Here is a 14,366-nt window from a genome sequence, read left to right as displayed (position 1 = left end):
GGGATCACATTTGAGAGTAAGGTTGTAATGGATGAACTGGCCAACCTACCTCAGGCAATGAGTCTCCTATCTAACTTCATACCCACTTCACCTGCAGTACCCAAAGTGCATGAAGAACACTTTCATCTTTATTCAGCAGGTAATGCTAAGTGTTGGAGGAAGTGAGCGAAGCTGAAAAATCAGCTTGCAGGGTTACCAGATTCCACATGTGGACTGTTGTTTTAGTAAAAGCAGTTCTCCATTTTATTGAGCTTTCTTGTTCTGAATATTTCTTCTATGTTTAAAGGAAAAAATGCATCACATTTTCAGAAAGTGGTGAGATGATGTTGTTTCCCGAGTTCTTCTTATCGTTGGCTAACTTTTCCTAATGTCTGCTTTGTTGTTTGCACACAAAGGAAACTTTTTCCCATTGACCCTGCAGTAAATGCTTTTTTACTCTCAATGTTATTTTTTACTCCTTTACTTTATCAAAAACCCAAAAGTTGTTTGAACAGTAAATAGATAAGAAAATTTGCTGCTATTGCATTTATATACTAAAATGTTTTAATGTTCATGTTTTATGATTCATTTGATTGACACGTGTCAATTTAGTTTTACTAATATTATGCAATGGTGGATAATTAAAGGACAGCAGTGGTTAACTGTGTACAGCATATGATCCTCACAGCATTATTGAATTAGTCTTATTGTTCTTTATTTCTACCCTGTTGCTTGCTACATAAAGCATTCTTTTTTTGTGCAGTAGTAGCATCTTCTGCTACTTTGAGTTGTTTTTTTCCTATTTTTAAGGTTGTTTTCCACAACAAATTGAGAAAAAAAAGAAGTTTATTTTGTAAATGTGGCTTTTAAACAAATGTCTTATGGCTTTTCTATCATTTGAACCTCCAAAAAAGACAAGAGATAAATTAGTAATTGGACTGTGTTCATGACTGACATGAGGTCAAAGCTTTCTGTAGTCGATATGTTTGTATTCACCGCATCATTCACATGACTTTATGTTTGTTACCAAGGTTGCTAATAATACCAAAACTGTGGCAAATTATTGACTTATTTTCCAATTCTGCTCGACTTTAGTGAGCTGCAGATCATGTATGAATTTATTGATTATGTTATCTGGCTGGCTGTAGTCATAGCTGCATCTTGAGCTGCACAGCAAGCTGCCATTTTCAATATAAAGGTTGTAAGATGAAATAGCGCGACCTGCCGAGCACAGCCAACACAGAAAAAACTTTATTTCAAACATGCAAAAAGCTAACGTTCTTTAGGATTTTGTTAATTTTGAACGCAAATCAGATATTTTTTGTGTGTTTGTATGGGAATTCGCTGATTAAAATTTCTGCTTCACTCTGGAAAGAATTAGCAGTTTTGTTTTGTTTTTGTTTTTTTATCTGAAAGCAAATTTATATGTTGAAATAATAACCTAAACATTAGTGTGTCTGTAGGTGGCTCTGCCAGCAAAACATGGGCTGCTGACAGACACAGCACTGGTTGCCATGTTTTACCTGTGGAAACTAGTGAAAGTGAACAGCAGGTACAGATGGCCAGTGGGAGTACATGGCACCATACTGCAGACACACATGCAGCAAAACAAATCATAAGGCCACACTGAGAAACTAAGATCTACTTCGCTATTTTTCCTTAGTAATCCTCAGATCTTAGCTCCGTAATCACATTAATCAAGGTTACATATAACTAGAAATGATAAACATATAATTATTTTTAGTAAACAGCATTGATTTAAACAGAAACCAATGTGCTGAAAATTATACAATATAAAGATTACAGTAGTTTTGGGGACACAAGACATATTCTAAAAAAGAAAAAAACTGCAAAGACACTCATTAAACTCTAAGCCTAATGAAAATATGTCATGATCAGAAAATCATAATAATTTAGTCCTGGAAAGCCCTGAGCTTTATCACACACTCTGAGACATTTCGATTTCTTGAACAAGTCAAATGAAATTCTAAGTCATGGAAGGAGGTGCTGCTTTCAGGCCATGCACACTGCAGAAGAAGAGACCTGCATCGCATCCGGTTTCCTGGATCAACCTGGGAATCGAAACAACTTTGACAAAGTGCAGAGATGCTGTTTTGTTTGTTTTTTCTTTTGATCTTTCGAATCATCACCAACCCCATTTTTAAAGGTGGACTCCATTATGAAATGAGGATTTTAGCAGGTGGGGGGGGAAAACTATGCAGCCTTTTTGTGTGTCAAAGAAGCAATCTGTTAAACTGCCTCTGGTCAAGTCAGATAAGTCAGCTGTGGTTTGACCTGCAGATTGAAATCTGAACATTAGAAAACAGATAAATCAAGTTAAGAAAGAAAATGGTGGTATGGAGCGAGAGATGAGTGAGATTATCAGACTTTTGTAGCTAAAACCTCATCTTTATTTGAAGCCAGCACTAAGAGCACTGACATCTGGTCTAGTCGTGTATTTTTTGGTTAAAAACCTTCAATATAACACAAATCAGACACCTGAGACCAAAAGCTCTGGTCATTTAAGTAAAATTAATTTGATCATGTCAGACACACTTTCCTCAGACTTACTTTCTCAATTACAACAATTATTAACTTACAAATGTGACTATTAAACCGTTCAATCAAAGCATGGAGCAGTGAATTCACAGAAAACATTTCTCAGCAGCAACACTGGACGTGGTAGTTCAGTGTAAGCGATTCATATTATGTAGCCTAATAATCTGGTAATGAGGTTTTTTCTTGTTTAATATTACAATTACGCTGCAGAGATTTGGGGTATTATTTGATCACTTACTCACAGTAAGAACAGCTTCAAGCAGCAGCAGGTCAACACAAGATGCAGCAGCGGTACACACACTAAAGGACAAGAGTGTGTCAGACTAAAATCTTGTAATTCAGTTTTTATTGTCTGTACATGTGAATAACAGAAAGCAAAAGAAAAGCAAAGAGCTACGTTCATACCGCAGCAGTAAATTTCTTCACAAGATTCAGACATTTATGAGTTCAGTTGGTTATTGAATTAATGGGCTGCATGTTGAATTTATACTCTTTGTTTCCTATCTGTTTATTTCGTCTTCAAGCAAAGATCCAAAATTTTACAGTCTTCATGAACAAAAAGTGACAAATCTGATAACTTCAACCTCTGAGTTCATCTGTCTGCTTTAAATTCCTTCTTACTCCCCCTCTTCCTACGCAGTCCTCCTGTGCTTTATGTTGTCACTTGGCATGGGATGGAAAAAGATTAAATAAATCATTGACTTATTTCATCCAAAATGACATGTGAAAGACCCCCAGGTTTTTCAGATATTAGTTCTCTCCAGCAGAGAACTTTTTTTTATTAGTTTTTACAAAATTATGACAAAAGATCATTTTCTGGTGTTTGTAAGTACCAAAGTTGATCATTTCTGAGACTTTTTGCATCACTTTGTGGTGAAAAACTTAAACCTGTTTTTGCACAATCTATTACTTACAGGTACCAGAAAATTAGAATATTATGGAAAAGTTCAATATTTTTCTTCACTCATTTCAGAATGTGAAACCCATATATTATATAGATTCATTACACATAGAGTGAAACATTTCAAATATTCAATCCTGGAAATTTTGATGATTGTTGCTTATAGATAATGAAAACCCAAAATGTAGTGTCTCGGAAAATTAGAATATTGTGAAAAACTTCAATCTAAGAGAGTCATAATGTCACACCCTAATCAACTAATTAACTCAAAATACCTGCAAAGGTATCCTAAACCTTTAAATGGTCTCTCAGTGTGGGTCAGATGGCTACACAATCATTGGGAAGACTGCTGACTGCTGAGGAAAAACCTTCTTATTCTACAATGGTGCTATTTGCTCTTTATCAGTAGCTGTAGTTTCAAGATGGCAGACTCTTACGGCAGTTCCTACTGGCATTCCCATCATATATAAACAAATCTAAAATTATTTTCTATGGAGAATGTGTCAGATTATTAGAGTTCAGTTCAGTTGACTTATATTATGCCTCAAGGGGAAATTTGGTTTGCAGTGCAGTAAAAATATAGTCAAACACATCAAAATACAACCAGAACACAGTCATAGACCAATAAAAGGTGACATCCAACTTTCCAAAAGTACAAGCAAATTCCTTTCACAGTGAAATAATACATAGATGATAACTTCCAGGGTTGGGTGGGTGGCTGTTCATCTTTCAAGCTTGGGTTCTCTACCAGAGTCCTGGAAGTGTGAGGGTTCTACGCAGTATCTTAGCTGTTCCTAACTGTGCTCTTCTGGACAGCGATGTCTGATGTTTCACCGGGTATCTGTTGGAGCCACTTTAGACACGGCCCCCAGTGCTCCGATCACTATGGGTACTACTGTTGCTTTCTGACTCCAGACCTTCTCCAGTTCTTCCTTGAGGCCTTGGTACTTCTCCAGTTTCTCCTTTTTCCTGATATTTCCATCATTGGGGATGGATACATCAATCACTACGGCTTTCCTCTGCTGCTTATCCATGATCAATATCTGGTTGGTTGGCCACCGCCATTTTATCTTTCTGGATCTGAAAGTCCCAGAGGATCTTAGGCCTCTCATTCCCCACCACCTTGGGGGGAGTGTCCCACTGGGACTTAGGGGTCTCCAGTCCACATTTTGCACAGATGTTCCTGTACACTATGCCAGCTACTTGGTTATGGCGCTCCATGTATTCCTTTGCCTGCCAGTATCTTGCACCCTGCTGTGAGGTGCTGGTTTGTTTCAGGGGCTCCTTTGCATAGTCTGCACCTGGGATCCGGCCTGGTATGATAGATCTGGGCCTCGATTATTCTGGTGCTCCGGATCTGCTCCTGTGCTGCCATGATTAGTGCCTCTGTGCTGTCCTTCAGTGCAGTTCTCTCCAGCCATTGCTAGGACTTGTTTATATCGGTCACTTCGGTGATCTGCTGGTAGTACATCCCATGCAGGGGCTTTTCCTCCCATGATGATTCTTCCACCTCGTGTTCCTCCAGACTTCATTGTATGAGACATTCACTAAGTGCTTCATCCCTTGGTGTCCTCTTCCTGATGTATTCGTGGAGCTTGGATGTTTCATCTTGGATAGTGGCCTTGATGCTCAGTAGTCCCGGCCCCCTTCTTTGCACTTAGTGTATAGTCGCTTGGCACTGGGCTTGGGGTGGAATGCTCCATGCATGGTGAGCAGCTTCCGTGTTTTGACATCCGTGGTCTGAGCTTGCTCCTTTGGCCAGCTTATTATCCCAGCAGGATCACTGGCAGGGCGTAGCTGCTAAATGCAGTTTTCCAGGTGTTTAAGAGAATCTCTGTCAATCATCAGTCAGGAGACTCACTCGACATCAAATGATAATATTGAATGGGATTTAAATTTTGCTTCTTTGCTGATGACACTGAAAAAACTGACAAAACCCCCCGAAAACTATTTACTCATTTTGGTCCATTCATTAATTCTTTTTTTTTTTTTTTTAAATTTCTTTTTTTAATTTATTTCTTTATTCATTCCATGTAAAATGAATATAGAATGCCCATCTCAATGGTACTCCGCTATTTAAATAAAGCTAAATAAATAAATAATCATTTTTTAATCCTGGCCAACATCCAGATGTTATGTTTTCAGGACCGCCTCAGTAGTCAGATTTTTAGGCTGAAATGATGCCAGATGGATAAATGAATAAATATAGCACGATAAAGGCCAATTATAACAAAACAGTATTTATTACTAACAGTACTTTGCAGAAATGACCGAGCCTTCTCTCGTTTTCTCACATTCTGGCTTTCCAGAGGAAGAAATAATTGGCATTAAAACAAACAGACCAAAGAAACCATTTACATGTTTACTCTTTTCCTTCAGCTGTTTTTTTTTCTTTGTTTTGTTGATTGTGCTTCAGAAATGTCCTTTAGCTTTATTCCAGCAATAGAAGACCATTATTTTTGTTTTTCTCCACACATATATAAAGCTTTCTGCTCGTTTGTTGATATTAGGCTGCTTATTATTGGATTACAATCTAATCCATCTGATTGGGGGAAAGCTTGACAGGAAGTGGGTTCATCATCATTTCCAGGTCAAAATGGTGGTCCCTTAGCAACATGGTGCTGACAGCAATCTGTCAAAATGTGATGATTACCATGGTACATGCATTGTGGATTTACTATCTGAAGATCATCTGAATACATACACTGACAGAAGTGTGCCAATCTGACCATCACCGTGCTTTTACACACATTCACTAAACACACTGATACTGCAGAAGGGGGGAGTGTATTGCCCAAGAATGCTTCATTCCAGACGTGATTGACTGGAAGGAAGTGGAAATTGACCCACCAACATTCTGGTTATTGGACAACCTGTTCCACCTCTACTGCCATATATTAACCTTACAAACACTACAAGGATCTAGAAAGAAGTGAAGCTCAAAATAATATCATAGGAAGAATGAAAAATTTTTCTATAAAACCTCCATTAAATTAAAATTTTCTATACCAGGACCTTCATGATTCATTTTTAAATAAGGCAATCATAAAAGAAAACATTTGAGGTGTTGGCTTTTTGTTCACATAGTTTATGGAGACTGAAAGAAGTAGCAGAAGCGCTAAACACTGCTGCACTTGTGTGTTACATTTCCACAGATATGCTTGGGATTTGAGTTGTGTTTGGTTTTGATGCTAATGCACGGTAGTCTTAACTGAGGTTTTGGTCATCATTTGGGTATGCTGCATGTTATAAACACTTCTACTGAGCACAAAGCTTTTTTTTTTTTTGCACAAATTGCGTGTTGCTCCCTGTACGAAGGGGTTCTGAAGAAAAGGTCAAACTGAAGATGGACAGTATGTCCAATAAATAAACTTAAACGTTAAAAAAAATGTTTACATTTCTAAAAGAGCTCTTTATTGTAAAACTCTTGAATTTAATGAAAACTCTTAGACTCAGTGGTACATTCAGGGTTGATTTAATTGGTACCATACAGCTGATTTCATGATGTTGTCCAGCTCATAAAGCTCTGTCTAGCTCAAAGTCAAGGGCCTGCCAACTGTTGTAAACATAAATGTCATGTTGTGATTCCATGTCTCAATGTTTTGTTTCCAAGCAGATGACTTCAGGAGAAGTTATCTTATTAACCTATTAAACAGGAGCACAGAAGGTCCAGACTGACTGACTCATCCATATTACAATGTATGCAGCGTTTTGTGTATGCATGCAGCGCCATTAGAGGATATTATCAGGGTTTGATGTAATATAGATTTTTTTGGACGGGTTAAGGAGATGAAGGGCTCAGGTTCAGATATATTAAATGATGGACATTTGAAAACAGTCCCTGGTTAGCTTTACAATGACTCTTATATAGAAGCATTCTGTAATTGAGTTTGTGTCTAAAGTCACGGCACCTGTGGTATACTGACCGTCATTTAGCTTGCAGTTATTGTTGTCTTTTACTGTTCTGATGAACTACCGGCAACAGGAAGTTTGCAGTTGTAAAAAGTAACGTGTTGTCTCTTGACAAATAAACCTGAGCACAACAATGTAAGTGTGGCGTGGAACCAAGGGAGAACTTTGATTGTCCAACAACGCCAGACTGGGGGGGATTGTACTCTCGCCCCGGTCACCAGAAAAGAACCACAGGTCCGATTATATACACCATGGTAGACAGATTCGTTACAAAAACCACTATTTTATTTAACAATTCAATAAAAGTATTAAAAATCCCCCACCCTTTTTGCACACAGGCACAATTAGCTTGGGTTTTGCCCTGAAAACAGAAAGAAACATGCAAAAAAAAAGAACAGCACACCTCAGTATGGTTATTAGAAATGCAGGCACAAAACAAACAACAAGAAGTCCTGTTAAAACCTGGGCTCTAACCACAGTCAGCGCTAGAGTACCCGTGGTGCTTCAAGATGGGGGGGTACACAGTTCATAACCTGGTCATTGACCATCCGCAGTCTGGATGAATGGCCAGGGATCACAGGGGAGACAAAAACAGCAGCAGTTACTCAGGCCTGTTGAAGCACAGATTTATTTATTACCTGGGTTAATCGTTGGTTGATTTAGAAAAACATGCCCTTACCCAATGTTGCCTCTCCCACAAGGAAGAGCACAGGAATACCGCTGTCCCAGCACCAGCTCCAATTTAGCCGTCCACAAACCCTCAGAAGTGAGGCTGCCCAACTCCGCTGATGTCCTATTAAGCGGCCAGTGGCATGCAGAGCAATGGAATTGGCATTCAGGCTAGTCTAGCCACAGCTACCAGTCTGCTACCCCAGGCAAGGCAGATCTGCTGAAGGAGACCACCTGGCTGAATATAAAGGCATCCAGCTCCGCCCAGTCATGATTGCCAATCTGCTGCAGCTTGGAGGTGCAATGTGGGAGGGAGGAATCTCATTCCACCACATAAGCATCTCTGAGTCTCAATACATAACAACTGGCAACGAGGATATACATGGTTAATTTTTTCAACGGGAGAGGGGACATGTAGTTTCAGTACTAGTGAGTACAATGGCCCTTTTTGGAAGAATCGACAAGTTCAAACCAGAAAATGAGCCATGGTCGGCATATATTGAGCGGCTAGAGCAGTTCTTCGAAGCTAACGATTTAGCTGTTGAAAAGCAAGTAGCCACATTGCTAAGTGTTATGGGCGTGGCTACATACGGACTATTACGAAACTTGGTGCAGCCCGACAAGCCAAAGGACAAGACTTATGGTGAAATTCTCAAAGGACACTATGAACCGAAACCTTTACTACTACCTTTACTAGAGATTCAGTTGAATCAGCCACCCAGGTACGCCGCCCAGGTACGCCGCCCACTGTGCGCCGCCCACTGTGCGTCGCCCACTGTACGCCGCCCAGGTAAAACAATGTGCACTCAACTGTGAGTTTGGAGCTAATTTGGACGATTCGTTTTGAAGCGGGATCATTTTGTTGGTGGAATTAAAAATGAAGCCTGCCAGCGGAAACTACTTTCAGAAAATTATCTGACATTTGCCAAAACTTTTGAGATTGTGCTCAACATGGAAACAGCCGACAGAGATGCACGTCATCTGAGAGGGACTTAGAGCGAACATGTCGGGGCTGCAAGCATTCATAAGGTGAGACTTCAAGGGACAAAAAACTGCTACAGATGCAAAGGAAAGAACCACCATCCTAGTGAATGTCATTTTAAAGAGACTAAATGTCATATTTTGGGCAAGACAGGACACATTAAGAAGGCATGCCGTTTAAAAACACAGGCAACAAGTATAAAGAGCACACAAAGCAGGAAATGGCTGCCACAAAGAGACACAAAGTATGTGAAACCTGAAGAGGACCAGGATTTGGGTGTCTTGAAGATCCTGACCATCTCTATTAAGGAAGCTGGAGGGTACAAAGAGACACTGTCTGTTGTGGGTGTTATTTAGAGATGGATATAGATAGTGATGCAGCTTGGAGCATAATATCACAGCAAATCTACCGGGAGAAGTTTGCACATCATTACAGAAGAGCACAGTCAAGCTCAGCGCTTATAATGGAGGTTATATTCCAGTACTGTGCCAGATAAGAGCTACAGTGGAATATGAGGGACAATCCAAGGACCTGTCACTGATAGTTGTTAAAGGAAAGGGTGCAATGCTTTGCGGTTGGAACTGGCTTGAAAGTCTCAGTCTAAACTGGCAACAGATTAAGTACCTGCATGAGAAAAAACTCTAAATAGTGTGCTAAAAAATATTCTGAAGTATTCACGGATGAGCTGGGAACTTTGAAGGGTATTAAAGCCTCCATCATTGTTAACCCTGAGAGGGCTCCAAGGTTCTGTAAACATAGACCCCTTCCCTTTTCAATGAAGGAACAAGACTGTAAGAGGAACTCAGACGACTGAAAGATGCCAACATAATTAGCCCGGTGAAGCACAGTGAGTGGGCAGCACCCATAGTACCAGTGGTAAAAAAAAAAAAGACAAATCTCTGCGCCTGTGTGGAGATTATGAAGTATCTGTAAACCAGCCAGTGAAAACTGCCTGGTTTACTGCCTCCATTGCCTCGTCTAGAAGAGCTGTTAGCGACTCTCTGTGGAGGTAAAGTCTTCTCCAAGATTGACTTAGCTGCAGCTTATCAGCAAAGGTTGCTGGATGATGACTCAAAGAAATACACCACCATTAATGGACATAAAGCGCTCTTTGTCTATAACAGACTTCCTTTTTAAATCTGTTCTGCACCTTCCATTTTTCAGAGGATTATGGAAAATCTGGTGAAAACTTACCTGTAGTTGTCTTCCTGGACGACCTCCTCGTCATGGCACGCTCAGGAGAGGAACACTTGCATAACCTGGAGAAGGTTCTGCAGCGCCTCCAGGACAATGGACTCAGGGTGAAATGCCTAAGTGTGAGTTTGGTAAAACTATAATTGAGTATTTGGGGCATGTGCTGGATGAGCAGAGCATTCATCCTTCGAAGGACAAGTTGAGGGCCATACAGGAGGCTCTAGCCCCCACAAATGTCAAAGAACTCCAGGCCTTCTTAGGACCTGTGAATTACTATGGAAGGTTTATACCACAGCAAAGCACAGTTTTGGCACCACTATATAGACTGTTAAAAGAACAAACAACAAGGATGTGGACTGATGCGGAAGAAGTAGCTTTTCTCAAGTGTAGGCAACTTTTAACCAGCAATCAGGTGCTAGAACATTATGATTCTAGATTATCATTCAGCACACCCTACCAAAAAAATTATTGTTAGACCCATTTCAGAAGCCCTCTTTAGGTTTACAGGCGATTTGGTTATTTTACCTCCCAGATCTTGGTGTGTTTGGGGATGACTTTGTGTAAAAGTTTTTTAAACACACCCAAAACAAAAGAAATGAGAATAGACTTCTGCCAACTGTCTCCACCTGTTCCTCCAGTCCAGGTCCAAGTGGTGGATCACTATGAACATCTGGGAAAAAATTTTAGATAATAAACTTCTATTTGCTGCCAGGACTGATGCTGTTTTCATGTGAATGTTTTTTTTTTTTGTTTGGTTTTTTTTTTGTTTTTGTTTTTTTTAATAAGAATGCCATTGAATCTGTTTTAATTTTCTTCTTTCTCTGATGGTTTGAGTTTATAAACCTTGAATAGATAGTTTATAGGCTGGAATAGATGAATAGATGGTGCACAGAGGGTGTTGGCACAAGCTTAAACATCTTGCAAGGTTCGTGCTGGGTCAAAGACTTACAGAAACGAGAAAGCATTGTCTCTGACCTGAGTCTCTCTCTGCATGCAGAATATTAGCCGTTGCCATCTAGATGCGGATACTTAGCACCCAGAACAAACCGTCATAACACTTTAAAACTGGGCCATACCTCCAGATAGACAGTTTAAACCTGTTTCCAATTTCCACTGAAACATGGTAGGCATGTGAACTGGTTCCAGTTCCTCCTCACAAGAATTTAAAAGAGACTCACACCTTTCCTCAAACTCAGTTTGACAGGTTCAATGAACCAATTCGAAATTACCACATCATCACCCTTCCTGCCCTCGCCTATTGTCCGGAAGTCGTCCCAACACCAGAGCTCCCACCTAGGGTGACCAGATCTTCTCTCACCAAATGTGGGACAAAGACTATGAAAATGTGGGACAATGTGAGATTCCACTCTGCCAGGACAAAGTTTTAAAAAAGAAAAAAACTTTCTGTTCTGCTCTTTGGTAATAAAGTTACTGACCAAACATAACAAATCTGTTATTATAAAGCCTCCCTCTGAGTAGCGCGTTTTTTGTGACTCAGATTGTTGTGCCATTTCACATCCCTGCCGTGTGACCCGGAAAAATTACTTTGACAAACCCTCTCACAGTCTCCTCGAACAGGTTTAGCATAGGAATATATGCTTTCCCAGTCTTTGTTATAACAACACTTTCTTTTCTTCGCTGCGGTTGTCTCCCTGTCCTCCATGATCAATCGGTGTTTTTTTGTTTTTGTTTTTTTTGTTAGTGGGTGCACCGGTGCATTCTGGATGTGCATTAAGTCCCACCTCCTATTTTGATTGACATGAGTGTTAATCAACTCAAACTCAAATGAGCAGACAGTATGATGTGACAGCCGTGAAACCTTTTGCCACACACAATTAGTAAAAGCCAGTTTTGTTTTGTTTTGTTTGATTTTTTTTTTTTCTTCCAGAAGTGAAGACTGGTCGTAACAATGCGGGACAGCGCCCTGTTTTGTGGGATGTGTGAAAAGTAATACTAATGCGGGATTATCCTGCACAAAGCATGACATCTGGCCACCCTAGTCCCACCCCTGTTGACTGCTAGTCGTCCTAAAACTGGAAGCCCCACTGCAACCCGTGCCCACCCAACCCCCCACCATCTGTCCTGTCGACAAAAGTCACCCTAAAACCACAAATCCCACCCCCATTGACTGGAAGTTGCCCTAAAACTGGAAGGGCCCCAGAAATTGCCCTACAAACCAGATGACCCACCCCATAGACCAGAAGAAAACTAAAAAATATCATAACACACTGGCAGAAAAAGTGGCAGCAATCCTATGGTGGAGGGGCCCGTGGTGATATTCTTTCCTGGGGCCTGAATTACTAGTAACTGCCCTGCACCCAGGGACAATAAAAATTTCCTTGCGGGTCGACACACTCATTTAATCACTTAGAAAGTTTACAGTAGTCATGTTGAAAAGAAAAACAAATAACTTCAAAAATGTATTTTGTTCTCCTATTGCCAAGCATATCAGTATTCCTTTGGGACAGCATACAATCCGATTCCACAGTTAGCACAGTTAGCTGTGCATAGCTCTGGGGCTAACACAAAGTCTACATATTATAGAGAGCTGGTGGCAGATTTGCACTTCTCTGTAAGTTACTCTCAGCAGGCACAGTTAACAAGAAATCATGCAAATTTCCATAAGTGTGGGTGGAATATTGGCTTGTTATCTCTTTTAGCTGTATTTTCCACCCTGAACTGTGTTATTAAAACACACAACTCATGCTGAACGCTGGCTTTATTTGTCACAAACAATTGTGACTCAGAAGCCACATTAGACATATAAGGGATTAGGACATATAAATGACTGGGTTTCTGCAATTAGTATTTCCTACATTACAGCTTGTACAGTTAACTTATCCAACTGCCTGCTTGCTGCAAGTTGACCCTTACAGAAGTACTTTAAATTCTCATGACTGGAAGCAGCATGTAGATCGATGTCAGAACTACTGAAACAATGCAGGACTAAGTCACTGAACGGCCTTTAAACAGTTGTGAGTATAAATTCCTTCTCGCAGTTGGACCAGTTCACAAAAAAACAAGGATTTGTTAGGGAGGATGGTGCGTAGGAGCAAGATATTCAGCTGTGATTCTGTGTGGTACAGTTTTGAATTGTGTTTTTCTGTAGTTACTTATTCAGGACAAGCACTGTTTTTGACTGTTGGTTTTCTGCTCCCCTTTGAATGAATTCATATGCAAGATCATCACCACACAGCCAAATCTTCACCCAGTAATCAAGTAAACATAGGACAAGTTTGTGGCTTTTTATGTTAGTAATTTTTAAACATCAACCTCTGGTTAGCCTCCCTGCTGACATTGAGCACTTTTATTAGAAAAAACACAGATAAATGCTTGTGTTAGTCCAAACAAAAACATATTAGTGTGATGTAATCATATCAGACTAAAGCTCAAAACCAGATGATGTGGTTGCAGGTTAAATAACTAGATGCAGGTGTGCCTGTAGGGTTGCCATACATACCATATAAGTCCCTCATTTTTGCATTTTTGCTTCTTTTGTGGAAATAATAACAGTTTAATTCATCAGAAACTGTGACTGAGAAGCAGGCCTTGACAATTCTGATCAACTTGTGATGGTATAAAGCATTTCCAGACTGGCACTAATAATACTAATACACTAATAATACATGGATAAAATCTTGATTTTTATTTTTTATTTTTTTATATATATATATAAATGCAGTTTCATTTGATAAAATCATGATAACAGAATCAGTAAATCACTGATCATTTCTGTGCAGTGAATTTAGCTACTGATGCTAATGCTAATCTCCCGCAGAGAACGTGAACAGAAGCAACATGTCTTAAATGTGTTTTGTTTTGTGTTTCGTTTTGTTTTGTTTTGTTTTGTCATGCAGTCTGTTGCATTGCAGGCTCAGAGGCACTTCAGTCATTAACTTGATTACCCTTCCATGTATACTGGGACTAGGATAATGGTTTCATAATGGCCACATTAGCCTTCTAACTGTAGCTAATCTCAAATGAACATGTTCCTGTGCTGTGCATCTTGTGTTATGAACATATAATTCCAGAAGTGCATTTTTATGTATCTAAACTGTCAAAATGTCAGAGAAATGGCTTGTTGAAATCTCTTCTGCTTCACACAGTCTGTCAATAGACTTTCCACAGCACCTCGGTTTGCTGAATCTATCAATAGAATTTCCACAGCAG

This window comes from Telmatherina bonti (assembly GCF_933228915.1).
Source record: "Telmatherina bonti genome assembly, chromosome: 3".
Taxonomy (NCBI): domain Eukaryota; kingdom Metazoa; phylum Chordata; class Actinopteri; order Atheriniformes; family Telmatherinidae; genus Telmatherina; species Telmatherina bonti.
This window is presented reverse-complemented; position numbering follows the sequence as displayed.